At 51.6% G+C, this 14,006-nt stretch overlaps 2 protein-coding genes across 21 annotated transcripts in view; one reads left to right on the top strand and one right to left on the bottom strand.

The window, feature by feature from the left end:
* Nucleotides 1–1,310, bottom strand: part of C20H16orf96 (chromosome 20 C16orf96 homolog) — a 60,024-nt gene extending 58,714 nt beyond the window's left edge. For 2 of the 7 annotated variants that reach the window (XM_077985368.1, XM_077985370.1), the window contains exon 1: nucleotides 864–1,310. The gene's annotated coding sequence lies outside the window, so the exon portion shown is untranslated. The remainder of the gene's footprint in view (nucleotides 1–863) is intronic. The other 5 variants (XM_077985371.1, XM_028841096.2, XM_077985373.1 and 2 more) reach the window with 4 other exon arrangements.
* Nucleotides 868–14,006, top strand: part of CDIP1 (cell death inducing p53 target 1) — a 29,598-nt gene continuing 16,459 nt past the window's right edge. For 4 of the 14 annotated variants that reach the window (XM_077983749.1, XM_001097525.4, XM_077983746.1 and 1 more), the window contains exon 1: nucleotides 879–941. The gene's annotated coding sequence lies outside the window, so the exon portion shown is untranslated. 14 annotated transcript variants of the gene reach the window in all.

Below are 14,006 nucleotides of genomic sequence, written 5' to 3'. Positions count from 1 at the left end.
CTAATTTTTTGTATTTTTAGTAGAGACGGGGTTTCACTGTGGTCTCGATCTCCTGACCTTGTGATCCGCCCGCCTCGGCCTCCCAAAGTGCTGGGATTACAGGCTTGAGCCACCGCGCCCGGCCTAATTTTTGTATTTTTAAATAGAGACAGGGTTTTACCATGTTGGCCAGGCTGGTCTCCAACTCCTGACCTCAAGTGATTCACCTGTGTCAGCCTTCCAAAGTGCTGGGATTACAGGTGTGAGCCACTGAGCTGGGCCCTAAACCATAATTTCTAACTTTGTAGCTAATGTTAGTCTTACAAAGGAAACCTGGTTCTCAGGCAAGAAGGGGGTTTGTTTTGGGAAAGGGCTGTTACTTTGTTTCAATATTAAACTATAAACTAAGTTGCTCCCAAAGTTAGTTCCGCCTATGCCTAGGAATGTACAACGACAACCTGGAGGTTAGAAGCAAAATGGAGTGGGTTAGCTCAGCTCTCTTTCACTGTCATAATTTTACGTTGTAATTTTTGCAAAGGCAGTTTCAAGCGCAGAGACAGTGACTGTGTGGTTCAAGGTTTTATGTAATGCACCTCCCAAACTCAATAAATATTAGTCGCATAAAGGAAAAACATGCAGCCCTGGAGGAAGATGCCCTGTTGCTGGCATGGGTGAAGAAGAGGCACTCACAGGGAGGGTTCTTTCCCTGTTCGCCAGCCTCGTATACACTGGGCAAACAGGCCCCGAACATCCCACGTGCTCAGCCCCTGCTCCACGCCAAATCGCCTTCCCTCCCACTGACGTAACCACGGCGCATCACGTGCCTCCCGAGACCCCGCCCCCCGCCGTGACGCCCAGGGCCTCGGCCCTGGTCCAAAGTCTACCCGCCTCCTTGTGACAGAAGTGCGACCGCCAGCTGCCGAGGCGTTCGGTCCTGCCGCTGCCCCAGGGCTGCGGGGACGGTGAGTCGCCGGGACGCATTCGGAGACGGCTTCACGGGGGAGCCCTCCTCCCCGGGGTAACGGTCTGGGCGCCGAGCCCCTCAGGTCGTGGCGTGACCTCGGATTGTGGCGACCCCTCCCCGTCCCAGCCCGTGGCGCCTGCGCGGTGCATGCTGGGCACCGTAGTCCCTAGTATCAGAGCGCGCTGGGGGTCGACCGGGCGGACTACAAGTCCTAGAAGCCTCTGGGCGGTGGGGCTAGGCCGGGTGGGGGGGGGTTCATTGTGCGCGCAAAGCCCCGCGGGGCTGAGGGTCTTGTACTCTCCCGGCTCCTGTCGGGACTCAGGCACCTTTCAGCGTTCGGCCGGCTTCGGGCACCGGGCTTCTGGAGGTAAAGCAGGGCCGGCGGTTGGGGCGCGGCATGGCGGGGCCCGTCCTCTCCTCGGGGCGCTGCCGAGACCTAGCACGGCCCTGGGGGTGTCGAAGACGCTGCGGTGGCTGGGCCGGGCGGGCGCCCCGCTATGTGCCGCGGGGTTGTGCGCCTGGAATGGCAGCCTGCTCGCCCGCACGGTTTTCTGTCAGAGAAGGTTGTGGAAATTGCCATCTCCGTCTTGCAGTGCGAGACGCGGAGAAGAGGGGCGGGAGTTGTTTTCTCAAGGAAAGGGGGTCGGGGAGGAGCCCCGTGGCGGAGCCAGCCCCTGCCGAGCCCAGCGGGTGACCTTGGCCGTCCCGGAGCCCAGCAGCGTCCTGCACCCGCGCCGGGCTTGCCGACGTGTGGAGTCGAGATGTGGCGCTCGGCCGCGCATCCCTGGCGGAGATGGCGACGGCCTGGCCTGGGTTTGGGCTAGGAGTCGCGCCTTCGAGGACCTTGGCTTAGCGAGTTCCTGGGGGGCTTCTCAACAGGTGTTAGGTGAGATGGGGCGAGCGGCTGTGAGTTCCTGCAAAGGTGGGTTCAAGATCTTCTGCGTCAGAACCACCGGGGGCTCTTGGGAAACGGGCAGATTCCTGGGCCCCACCCCAGGTGTTGCGATTCTGTAGTTCCGGCGCGCGGCCCGGGAATCTGCATTTAGTAAGCTCCCCAGATCATTCCCGGGCGCAGCTGGGGCTGAGAACTGTCCCAGTGAGGAGGATGGCGGGCCCGGGACGGGGACGTTCCGTAGCGTTTCTCCCAGTTTCTTCTGTATTCTGGAGCCTGATGCTGGGCAGGGCGGTGCCTGGGCAGGTGACTGCTCTCCTGGGTTCTTTGCTGCTTCCCTTGGGGCGGATCTAGGTAGAACTGGGTGGAGGGAGGCGTGCCAGCTCTGCCTTGCCTTCTGCCCTTAATCGGAAAGGTTATGCCCAGTCATTTGCCAGTGTCAGAAGACTCTCCCTGTACACATTCATTTATGAAAACCGTGAAACATATAAAAGTTGTGAACACCCACAGACCACCCCCTAGAATGTAAGAATTAACATTTTATTGTATTTCATCACATATCCGTCCACCCAGTAGTCCCTCTTGTTTTTTGTGTCAAAGTAAGTTGCAGATATCAGTGCCTTTCCCTCCCAAATAAGCATGCATATCATTAATTAGAGTCTTAGAATTGTTTATTGGGTTTGACTTCTTTATCTTCCGAATGGTTTTTACCTTAATGGAAGCCCTGGGTATTTAGAAACCCTTCTCTCACCCTTGAGAATTTGAAGGAGTTTGGAGGTTTTCCACAGGATGGGAGGACCAGGGAAGAGCTTTACAGGTTCTCTTACAAGGATTCATTTATTTATTTAAAGCCAGGGTCTTGTTCTGTGGCCCAGGCTAGAGTGCAGCAGTGCTGTCACATTCACTGCATCCTGGAACTCCTGGGCTCCAGCGATCCTCCTGAGTACCTGGAACTACAGGCATGTGCCACCATGCCCGACTAATTTTTTATTTTTTTGTAGAGATGGCGTGTCATTATTTTTCCCAGCTGGTCTCTAACTCCTGGGCTCAGGTGATCCTCTCGCCTCACCCTCCCAAAGTGCTGGGATTACAGGCAGGAGCTACCGTGCCCGACTTCTTACAAAGATTTAAGAGCAGCTAGCCATGGTTCTAGAATCACCATAAGAGCAGAACATTGACTGTGTGATGTAAAGTAATACTTCAGGGAACAAAATTGTTTTGAGAAGTAGCTAACGGAATGCGTCCCAAAGGCCAGCTTGCCCCAGCAGATCACGTTGGCAGTAATTGAAGCTAGTCATCAGCTTGCAGCTCTGTGTCGGCTCGTTACACTGTAAGCTTGTCCACGTTGAACCTACCAGTTCAGTGTGTGTTTTCTAAGCTCTAGGAGAACTGGGCTGTGTAGTGCAATTGAGCTCATGGTGTTGATGGACTGGAGGCCATGGCTTTGAGACCCTTGGGCCCAGGTACTTTGTTCCTTAGCCACAAACGCCAGCCCTTAACCCTACTCAGCTGCCTGAGTGGGAGAGAAAAGAGACGCACTGTGCAAATTTGTCTCCACTTTGAGGAATGTGGTTCCAAGGGCAAGGACATGTTTTTACTCATAGAGGACATGGAAATGTGGCGGTTAAAGTTGTGGCATTTTATAGCATGTCACTGTCCTGTAGGTGGAGGAAGTGCTGGTGAGAAGGTGGCAGGCAGGGAGAGCTCTGCAGAGGACCTTGGTGCTCCATGGGGAGGATGGAGAGAGTGAGCCAGGCTGGCACTGGTGACAGGAGGTTCCCTTTCCCCCACGAGGGGACTTGGAAATAGATTACTCAAAATGGAAATGTGCTCCTTTCTAGGATCCCACAAAAAATTTGTTTCTGTCTCTGCCTAGTCAGGAGTCCTCCCAGCCACAGTCTCTGTGGGAGGTGGTAGAGGCTTCCTTGCAACACAGTGCAGCAGAGGTGGGGGTGCCTAGGGCCTGTGCCAGAACCTCCCCATGCCCAGAGGGCTGTCCACTCTGGGAGACACTGATTTGGCAGCTCCTGTGGGCCTGATGGCCCCGGTCACCACTTCTCCTACTCTTTGAGTCATCAGGTAGTGGTCTGGTGACAGTGGTGGTGTCCTGGGACCAGGGCTGCCTGGATGTGGAGACTTCTCCGTCACATTGAAGCTGTTTGACAGACAGGCCTTGCTCGCCGCATCTGTGATAGGTGAAGAGCAGCACCCAGGCCACAGGAAGGCCTGCATCTGCTGTTAGTGCTGAAGAAATGAAGGTCCCCTGATGGCAGACAAAGCAAAACCAATACAAAGACTGCAGTGCAGGGTGACAGGGTCCAGCAGCATTCTGATTCTTCCCTTGAAAGTAGTTGTGATGCATTTTTGGTAATACTGTATCATTTTTCCAGAAAACATTTCTTGTCACCTTTTCAGTGCTCCTGATTTGTGGGTGAGACCTGGCTTGGTCTGTACATTGATCTAATACCATCGATTCTTACTGCAAGGAGGTGTAACGGGGTTCAGTGAACACTGGGGGTCTTCCTGAGATGTAATTGTTCAATCAGTGCTAATTAAGTCTCAATTTAAATCTAGTCCCAGTGTCTGGGTATTTCCCCCAAGAAGGAAAAGAGAACAAGGCAGGTGGAAGTAGGTACAGAAGGGTGCGAGAGTTGCCTTGGGAGGGTTTAGGGAGAATTCCAACCCATATTACTTCAGGAAGAAAGTGAGCTTGGTTGTCACAATTCTGATTAACATGCAGGCCGGGTGCCGTGGCTCACGCCTGTAATCCCAATACTTTGGGAGGCCAATGGGGATGGATCACCTGAGGTTGGGAGTTTGAGACCAGCCTGACCAACATGGAGAATCCCTGTCTCTCCTAAAAATACAAAATTAGCCGGGCATGGTGGTGCATGCCTGTAATCCCAGCTACTCCGGAGGCTGAGGCAGGAGAATCACTTGAACCTGGCAGGTGGAGGTTACAGTGAGCCGAGATTGCGCCACTGTACTCCAGCCTGGGTGACAGAGTAAGACTCTATCTGAAAAAACCAAACAAAACCCAAAAAAACCCAAAACAAAACATGCAAACAGCAGCCTCACAGGCTGGGGAAGCAGGAGGAAATGGGGTTCTTTGCAGAGTACGGCCCTGTGAACATGCTTTGTTCTCACCTGTCAGCCAGGGAGGTGGCAGCACTGCAGGACTTGGCCAGCTGATGCAGCAGCCAGAGTGTCTAAGTGACTTGCCCATGGTTGCCAAATAATGGCAGAGAAGGGCCCACGGCTGGCCCTGAAACAGCAGGGGTGGCGCGAGAGCAGCTGCGGGAGACGTGGGCTCTCCCAGCCCCATTGTGATCATTGCGTCACGAAGTTGACTAGAATTCAAGAAATGGTGTTTTTTCCTGCCTCGATTTTTGGCTGTGAACATAAGTACTTGCCTGAGGAGGCAGTAGAGTCCATTTCGGCTGCGGCTGTGTTTTTGCCCTGGGCAGTGGCCTTTGGGTTAAGAATGGCACAGGAGGGGTTGGGTGCAGTGGCTCATGCCTGTAATGCCAGCACTTTGTGAGGCCGAGGTGGGTGGATCATTTGAGGTCAGGAGTTCGAGACCAGCCTGGCCAACATGGTGAAACCCTGTCTCTATTTAAAAATACAAAAATTAGCTGGGTATGGTGGCACGCATCTGTAATCCCAGCTACTCAGGAGACTGAGACAGGAGAATTGCTTGAACCCGGGAGTTGGGGGTTGTAGTGAGCCAAGATCACACCACTGGACTTCAGCCTGGGTGACAGAGTGAGAGACTGTCTCAAAACAAACAAAAAAGAATGGCACAGGAGGTCCACTTAGGTTAACCCCAAACCTCTGCACTCATTTCTTCAACACACATGGACCAGGTGCCAAGCAGAGCCCAACGATACAAGTGGGAGAGTCCCAGGATTCTTGAGGGGAGATAAGACAAGGGACGGAGAATCCCCTGGAAGGGAAATCCTCAGGAAGGCCCACGTTTACGGGGAAGTGGGGTGTGGGCGTGTTTGGAGGCCAGGGAAAGAGTACAGGGGTGGGCTTGGGAAGGGTGGGGGCACGAGATCGTTTGGAGGAGTGTGAGTTATGATCCGGTGGGGTCATGATAGATCTGGGATATGGTCCAAGTCCAGACTCTTCCCTGTCACCCTTAACTGTTAGATGAGATAGTGGATCTGAGGGCCTTTGAACCATGGAGTTAGTAGGACTTGCTGACTGGTCATGGTTTAAGGGGACGAGAAAGGTCTGGAGCTCCTCTCAGCTATCCAGCTTGGCAATGGGAGTGAAGTGAACAGAAGGGTCCGCTGGCTGGAGAGCAGAGTTCCTGCCTGGAGCAGCAGCCAAGCTGTGGCCCATCCACCCACTCACCCATGTTTCACAGGCTGCCTGGTGCCCTGGAGAAACTGGCCCCAAGCCCTGACCCTGCCCTCCAGGAGCTATGGGTCTGACTGGAAGATGGCCCTGACCACAACTTTCTCATTCTGCATGTTATGAATGACTCTCTTGCCCTAGACCTAGAACTCCCTGGCCACCTCCCTGCAGAGCTTTGAAGCCCCTGACAGGCCTCCCCTTTTCTCTGCTGGAGCACCTGCTGTCACAGAGGCAACAGCTTCTGCTAGGCTTGCCCCTGTATTTTTTATATGTTCTTCTCAAGTGTCACTTGTCTTGCCAGGTAGATCTGCAGCTCCCTGAGGGCAGGGACAACAAGGTGAGTGACCTCCATGGAGGGTCTGATGAGTCTTTTAAAACAGGTAGTTACTTAAACAAAAGAGAGAAAGGAACCTGGATGGTGATGGCTCTGCTGAGTGAAACGGCTTCATCCTTGAACCTGAAGAGTCCTGCCCTGTTCAGGGGTGAAGGCCTCAAGTGAGCACTTCTCAGGTCTCGGATTCCCCAGGCATTCTGTGTCACCTGACCTCAGGCCTTAGTTTCTGTCCCCAGCATGGTCAAGCTCAGGTTCTGTGGTGTGTGTTTAGCTGCTTTGCAGGGAGAGTGGCCACACCATGACACGTTTCTCTGTGGCCCCAGTAAAACTGGCCAAAAAGGAACTCTACCTGCTGAAGGTGGTGGCCAAGTGCTCTCCGGGTCCTTAGCTCTAGGAGCCACCTACTTGATGTCAGAACTTTGAAGGACTGGATTAGCATCGCAGGTGAGCAAAGAAAATGGAGAATTGCGGGGCAACATGATTTCCCAAGCTCTCTGCAAGCCTCTCGGCTTATCAGGTAAAAGTGGGCATCCTGCTGTGGCCAGAGGACCTGGCCCACCCATCCTCCAACACAAGGAGTGTTCCCTGCTCAGTGGAACTGTCCCTGGTGAGAACTGCAGCCCTGCGGCAACCCCTTCCTTGATCTTCCTTCCTCCACGCCACGTTTTGTTCTGTGCCGGGCCCGCTGTTTTAGTTCTGTATTTTATGCCCTCCGGTCAACCCCCCACTAAAGGTGCATGCCGTTAAGACAGACATTGATCTGCCATCTTCAGTGCCTAGGAAATGCCTCACACATAGTGTGTGGTCCATGCTTATTGGTTGAATAAAATGATGTACCATGCCTGCATTTCAGCCGTCTCATCTTCCTAAGAGCCAAGATGCAGGGACCATGGTCTGCATGTGCTCTGTCATTCCCTGAGTGTTGGGGGTGCTGTTTTGCATGCAGGGTTGAATTCTTCAGTACGCATTTAGTGGGTTCGGTTCTACAGTCAACTAGCAGAGCAAAGACCTCATTAGTCAAACTGTCCTCTAAAGTCCTTGAATTGCCTATTAGCTCAGAGGCACTCCCACTGCCAGAGGCCCGAAGGGGCCTCAGCCCTGAGGAAATAGCAAGTTCTGTGTCCCATTTCCCTCCTCAGGGAAAGCAGGGGACTGGGCAGCGCCACTTCAGCTTTTTGTCCTGGGTACCGTGAAATCTGTGTAAACAGAACGCATGTGGTGGAATTCCATATGAGCTACAGCGTGTGAAGCACTTAATCGGGAGTGTGAGATCCCACTCAAGTGTATTTTGAAAACCGTTTTTGGAGAATATGTGAGAAAAGAAAGAGGGCTGACAGTGATGTGGAAGGAGAAAGAGTCAGGACAGCCGAGGTCCTGTCTTGGCTGTCATCTCCAGGCACCTGGGGCAGCCACTTCTCTCCTCGGAGAGCGCTCCCTAGTCTGTGCCACTGCTTGCTCGCCCACCGTCCTCTCCAGCACTTCACAGGGCATCTTCCGTGGGTGCTTAGTAAACATTTAAGACAGAAATGAATGGCAGCTTAGACTTGGACTCAGTCATCTCTGATGGCCTTTCAACCTCCAAAAGGTGGTCTCTGGCCAGGCGCAGTCACTCACGCCTATGATCCTAGCACTTTGGGAGGCCAAGGCAGAAGGATCACTTGAGGCCAGGAGCTTGAGACTGTGGCGAACATGGCGAAACCCCATCTCTAAAAATACAAATAAAAAGACTAGGTGCGGTGATTCACACCTGTAATCCCAGCACTTTGGGAGGCCGAGGCAGGTGGATCAGGAGGTCAGGAGATCGAGACCATCCTGGCTAACACGGTGAAACCCTGTCTCTACTAAAAATACAAAAAACTAGCTGGGCGTGGAGGCTGAGGCACGAGAATTGCATGAACCTGGGAGGTGGAGGTTGCAATGAGCCAAGATTACTCCACTGCACTCCAACCTGGTCTCTGATGTCTGAGTCATAGAGAAATATATACATGGCCAAGCAGATGGCAACCCCAATCATGACGTGAGCTCCTGTGTTCCCAAGCTTCCAGAATAAGTCTTCTGTCCCAGCCAGCATGAGTGAACTCAGGGCCAGATGTGACTTCAAGTTACAGGAACAGGCAAAAACTGCAATTACTTTAGTACCAACCTCATAAACTTCTATATACTATTTTATTTCTCTTCTCTTCTCTTTTCTTTCTGGCAGAGTCTTAATCTGTTGCCCAGGTGGAGTTCAGTGGCACAATCATAGTTCACTGCAGCTTTGAACTGGTCTCAAGCGATCCTCCTGCCTTGACTTCCCAAAGTGCTGAGATGTGTGTGTGTGTGTGTGTGTGTGTGTTTGTGTGTGTTTGTGATGTAGTCTTGCTCTGTCGTCCTGGCTGGAGTACAGTGGTGGGATCTTTGCTTATTGCAAACTCCACCTCCTGGGTTCACACCATTCTCCTGCCTCAGCCTCCTGAGTAGCTGGGACTACAGGTGCCCGCCACCACGCCCAGCTAATTTTTTTGTATTTTTAGTAGAGACAGGGTTTCACCATGTTGGCCAGGATGGTTTTGATCTCCTGACCTCATGATCCGCCCACCTTGGCCTCCCAAAGTGCTGGGATTATAGGCGTGAGCCACTGTGCCTGGCCTTTTGTTTTGTTTTGTTTTTTGAGACGGAGTATCACTCTGTCACCCAGGCTGGAATGTACTGGCGCCATCTCAGCTCACCACAACCTCCGCCTCCTGGGTTCAAGCGATTCTCCTGCCTCAGCCTCCCGAGTAGCTGGGATTACAGGCGTGAGCCACCGCATCCAGCCTATATACTATTTCATATAATGCAGTGTAAACTACTAATTCAGTTTGTTTTTCACACCCAGCCAGTATGAGTGAATTCTTAGGGTCAGATGCCAACTAAGAGTGATAGGAACTTAGTTAAATTTCCATACGCAAAATATACTGTTGCACTAATGTAGTATAAAATACAAATTAGATTCCCACTCTCAGTTCCTAGAGCACCTTCTTCACCCAGCAGAACTGTCTACAAAATAATTGAAAGAATTCCCTGTAACATGAGAGACCTAAATGTTGCAGGGATGAGCCACTCTCCTCACTGTTCTGAGGGAAAATTGCTGGAAGGGGAGCTCTTGTGTATAGGTATGTATGGTGACTGATACATTTGAAGGAAGAAAGCCTAGAGGTTTGCTTTTCTACATCCCACCCCGACCCACGGAATAGGGGGACTCAGGCAAGGCCTGGCTGCAGGCAGAGCCCAGCTCCCTGGCTAAGGAGGGCCACGAGACATTTGTGTCTGAATTAAGACTCTTCCACCTGGGTGACTGTGAGTGGCCACATGTCTTGACTGCACTTACCTGCTTGGTGCTTTTTTGTAGATTGCAATGATGTGTCTTGATCTCGCCCAATAGACAGCTGGTTGAACAGAGTCAACCCAAGACTGTCCATTTTGTGTCTGCCCGATACAGGCAGACGGAAGAATTTTGTTTAAGGGCTCCATTTTGAGCGCTTAAGTGATGGTTCTTTAGGTTCATGCTGTTTCTAAAATTAGCCTTGTAGTTACCAAGCCCTGCCTGTGGGACAGGTGCAGATGACTTGTTTATTCACTTGTGGTTGTGCTGTGTCTCTTTTTTTCCTTTTGCTCTGCATTTCCTCTCCTGTCTGTGCTTCCTTCATTTTCTCTGCCAGGACATGCAGGAACAAGCTCTTGAGCAGCGATCTGCCTGGGAGGCAGTTCAGAGTCCCAACGAGATCACTGGACCCGTTGGGAGGCCAGGACTGTGTCCTCAGCATGGGCTCCATCACTCCTGTTTTCATTTTGCATCCAGTGAGGACTTTCTTACCCGCCCTCCTTGGTCAGGTGACCTCCCGCTGGGTCTCCTGGCAGGGTCTCCTAGGCTAGCAGGACCTTGAGGTCATTACATTCCAACTTTACAGATCTAAACTTTCCGTTTGCCTGGAGTACCGGGAGGTGATCTGGCAGAACTGACTCATTTGACCAAACTCATGGGAGACCTACGTAAAGGCCAGAAGGGGCTGACTTCAGAGAGGAGGCTACTAGCCAGTCCAGGCCTCTGGCTTGCTCTACAGTGCATTTTCTGCTGTATGTGAAACTAGATTATGTAGTCTGAGGTGTGTTTCTGGATTGAGGAGGAGTATACTTTTTTTTTTGAGATGGAGTTTCGCTCTTGTCGCCCAGGCTGGAGTGCAATGATGCGATCTCGGCTCACTGCAACCTCTGTCTCCTGGGTTCAAGTAATTCTCTTGCCTCAGCCTCCCAAGTAACTGGGATTACAGGCATGCACCACCACACCTGGCTAATTTTTATATTTTTAGTAGAGATGGGGTTTCACCACGTTGGCCAGGCTGGTCTCGAACTCCTGACCTCAGGTGATCTGCCTGCCTCAGCCTCCCAAAGTGCTAGGATTACAGGTGTGAGCCACTGTGACCATCCTTTTTTTTTTTTTTTTTTTGGACAGGGTTCCCCACTGTCGTCCATGCTAGAGTGCAGCAGTGCAGTCATGGCTCACTGCAGCCTCCACCTCCTGGGCTTGAGTGTTCCTCCCTCTTCAGCCCCACCAAGTAGCTGGGATTATAGGCGTGAGCCACTGTGTCTGACTTATAATGAGCATTTTGAGGAAGGAATCATGTAAGGGTGCTACCCACCATTAAAAAACTAGAAACTACACATCAATAGAAAGTTTCTGTATGTGTACGTACATATAAACAAATCCCCTAAACTCTTACTGCCTAGAAAAACTGTTAATATGTGGTATGGCTGAGTGCAGTGGCTCATGCCTATAATCCCAGCTCTTAGAGAGGCAGAGGCGGGAGGATAGCTTGAGCTTAGGAGTTCAAGACCTGCCTGGGCAATATAGCGAGACCCTGTTCTCCACAAAAAGGAAAAAACAAAGACAAAAAATATGTATGTAAATACATCTAAAGAAGAATCACACTGTGCTACTGCTTTTTTTTTCATTCACTGCTATATCAAAACCATTTGTCTATGTCAATAAAAATCTATATCATTGGCCAGGTGCGGTGGCTCATGCTTGTAATCCCAGCACTTTGGGAGGCCAAGGTGGGTGAAATCACCTGAGGTCAGGAGTTTGACACCAACTTGGCCAACATGGTGAAACCCCATCTCTACTAAAATACAAAAATTAGCCAGGCGTGGTGGCGGGTGCCTGTAATCCTTGTTACTCGGGAGGCTGAGGCAGGAGAATTGCTTGAACCTGAGAAGCGGAGGTCACAGTGAGCCAAGACTGCACCATTGCATTCCAACCTGGGCAATAAGAGCGAGACTCCATCTCAAAAAACAAAAACAAAAAAAACTATATCGCCGGGCGTGGTGGCTCAAGCCTGTAATCCCAGCACTTTGGGAGGCCGAGACGGGTGGATCACGAGGTCAGGAGATCGAGACCATCCTGGGTAACACGTTGAAACCCCGTCTGTACTAAAAAATACAAAAAACTAGCCGGGCGAGGTGGCAGACGCCTGTAGTCCCAGCTACTCGGGAGGCTGAGCCAGGAGAATGGCGTGAACCCAGGAGGCGGAGCTTGCAGTGAGCTGAGATCTGGCCACTGCACTCCAGCCTGGGCGACAGAGCGAGACTCCGTCTCAAAAAAAAAAAAAAAAAAAAAGAAACTAGATCATTTTTTAGGGGCTGAATACAGTTACATTATATAGATAATCACATGCATGTAACTAGTTCCATTTTCTTGAACATCAAGACAGTGGTGCACATAAACATCTTTGCCTGTGAATTTGTGTTCACACGTCCATTTACCTCTAGAACGAATACCCTGATGTGGAATTGAGTCAATAAGAGTGTACAGGTAGCAAGGCTGTCCAGAAAAGTTGTACCGATCCACTATGTTGTGGCCCCGTGCTGTGGACGGAGTGTCAAGTGAGAAGTGGTTTGCCAGGAGGTTTGACTAAAATTCAGCATGATATAAATTGCACAGTAATTGTCGTCATCATAGTTCCTAGAGGCCTTACTACTTTTAGGTTTAGAACCATTCTTCGAGTCTGACTGACTTTGCTTTTGCTTAAGAGCAACAGTGTCGGCCGGGCGCGGTGGCTCAAGCCTGTAATCCCAGCACTTTGGGAGGCCGAGACGGGCGGATCAGGAGGTCAGGAGATCGAGACCATCCTGGCTAACACGGTGAAACCCCATCTCTACTAAAAAAACAAAAAACTAGCCGGGCGAGGTGGCGGGCGCCTGTAGTCCCAGCTACTCGGGAGGCTGAGGCAGGAGAATGGCGTGAACCCGGGAGGCGTAGCTTGCAGTGAGCTGAGATCCAGCCACTGCACTCCAGCCTGGGCGACAGAGCCAGACTCCATCTCAAAAAAAAAAAAAAAAAAAAGAGCAACAGTGTCACTGGGCACGGTGGCTCATGCCTGTAATCCCAGCACTTTGGGAGGCCGAGGCAGGTGGATCACAAGGTCAGGAGATCGAGACCAACCTGGCTAACATGGAAACCCCATCTGTACTAAAAATACAAAGAATTAGCTGGGCGTGGTGGCGGGCGCCTGTAGTCCCAGCTATTCAGGAGGCTAAGGCAGGAGAATGGCGCGAACCCGGCGGAGCTTGCAGTGAGCTGAGATCTGGCCACTGCACTCTAGCCTGGGCGACAGTGCGAGACTCCATCTAAAAAAAAAAAAAGAAAGCAACAGTGTCTTCTTTTTTCTTGTGTACTTCCTCTCTCAGGCTTGTGTGGCAGGCCCTGAGTGGTGTGCCCTTCACCCATGGCCTCTCCCGTGCGTCATCACAACTCTTGATAAGGGGCTGCTCCTGCTGCCATATCACAGATGGAAAAAAAATCTGAGACTGGAGAGTCAGGTGGTAGGGCAGGGTAGTAGGCGTGGGGTCTGATGCCTGTGCCCCACTTGGTGCAAGATTCTGCCCCTGTAGCTCTGCTTGTGACAAAGGGCTCATGCTTCTGTTGGAGGGCACAGTGGTGTTTGGGGCCATGTGGTTGGGCTGATGTCTTTTTTGTCTTTTTTATTTTATTTTTATTTTTTTTTTAATTTATCTTTTTTTTTTTTTTTTGAGACAGAGTCTCGCTCTGTCGCCCAGGCTGGAGTGCAGTGGCCGGATCTCAGCTCACTGCAAGCTCCGCCTCCCGGGTTTACGCCATTCTCCTGCCTCAGCCTCCCGAGTAGCTGGGACTACAGGCGCCCGCCACCTCGCCCGGCTAGTTTTTTGTATTTTTAGTAGAGATGGGGTTTCACCATGTTAGCCAGGATGGTCTCGATCTCCTGACCTTGTGATCCGCCCGTCTCGGCCTCCCAAAGTGCTGGGATTACAGGCTTGAGCCACCGCGCCCGGCCTATTTATCTCCTTTTTTTTTTTTTGAGACGGAGTCTCGCTCTGTTGCCCAGGCTGGAGTGCAGTGGTGCAATCTTGGCTCCCTGCAAGCTCCAACTCCTGGGTTCACGCCATTGTCATGCCTCAGCCTCCCAAGTAGCTGGGAC

This window comes from Macaca mulatta, chromosome 20, assembly GCF_049350105.2.
Source record: "Macaca mulatta isolate MMU2019108-1 chromosome 20, T2T-MMU8v2.0, whole genome shotgun sequence".
Lineage (NCBI taxonomy): Eukaryota > Metazoa > Chordata > Mammalia > Primates > Cercopithecidae > Macaca > Macaca mulatta.
This window is presented reverse-complemented; position numbering and strand designations above follow the sequence as displayed.